The following is a 957-nucleotide window of genomic DNA, read 5'->3' on the forward strand; positions in this document are numbered from 1 at the left end:
TTGTTGGAGTATCGGAGCCACACTTGGAAAGTCAGTATGTTTTAGATTCCTGTTCAGGCAACCAAGGCATTTACAGACTACTAAAATTGTGTTCAAATACAAACAGACATGCACACGAATACACACAAATGTATCCCAAGCAAAAGCAGCAGCGTGTTTTTGTTAGCACTTGGGGCTCAGAAATAAGACTCTAAATAAAATAACTGGAAGAATATGGTTCAAAAGAAACTGTATTTTTAAATGAGTAAGTTCAGTGTATTTGCATATTTTTTTTAACTTAGAAATAATCTGCACTTATTCAATCATCCTTGTAGGATCATTACATGTATTTAAAAACTAGTTATTTGATATGCTTTTATTATTTTGACATTCCAGAAAAAGTGATTAAAAATTAATGATTTAATATTATCCTACTATTTAACCATTTTAGAAGGTGATATTGCTTGGCTGCTAACCCAGTTGCTGGCAGTTTAAACCCACCCAGAAGCTCCAAGGGATCTGCTTCTATAAAGATTACCACCTAGGAAACCTTATGGGACTGTTCTACTTATTCTCACAGGGCTGCTATGAATTGAAATCGATTTGGCAGTACTAACAACAATGTGCTCAAGAGTAATAACGATTACGAGGATGGCACAGGACCAGGACTGGGCAGTGCTTCCTTCTGTTGTACACAGGGTAGGTATGAGTCGGAACCAACATGATAGCACCTAAGAACAACAACGAGTTTTATCTGAGCAGTTACTCTATATGCATACGGGGAGACCAATCTGATTCCAGAAAAAAGTAAATGGCTCAAAGTAAGCTAGGTAGGATGAGGCTTACAAAGAGAAGAGGAGGGAAAATATAAAATATCAACAATTGGCTAATCTCAACATGATTCTTCTTTGTTCTTTGTTCTCCTTTTACTGAGATAGGCTTAACAGGTCTCTGGCCCACCACCCAGCCATACCTTTT

The sequence above is a fragment of the Trichechus manatus genome, unplaced genomic scaffold (assembly GCF_000243295.1).
Source record: "Trichechus manatus latirostris isolate Lorelei unplaced genomic scaffold, TriManLat1.0 scaffold00236, whole genome shotgun sequence".
NCBI lineage: Eukaryota > Metazoa > Chordata > Mammalia > Sirenia > Trichechidae > Trichechus > Trichechus manatus.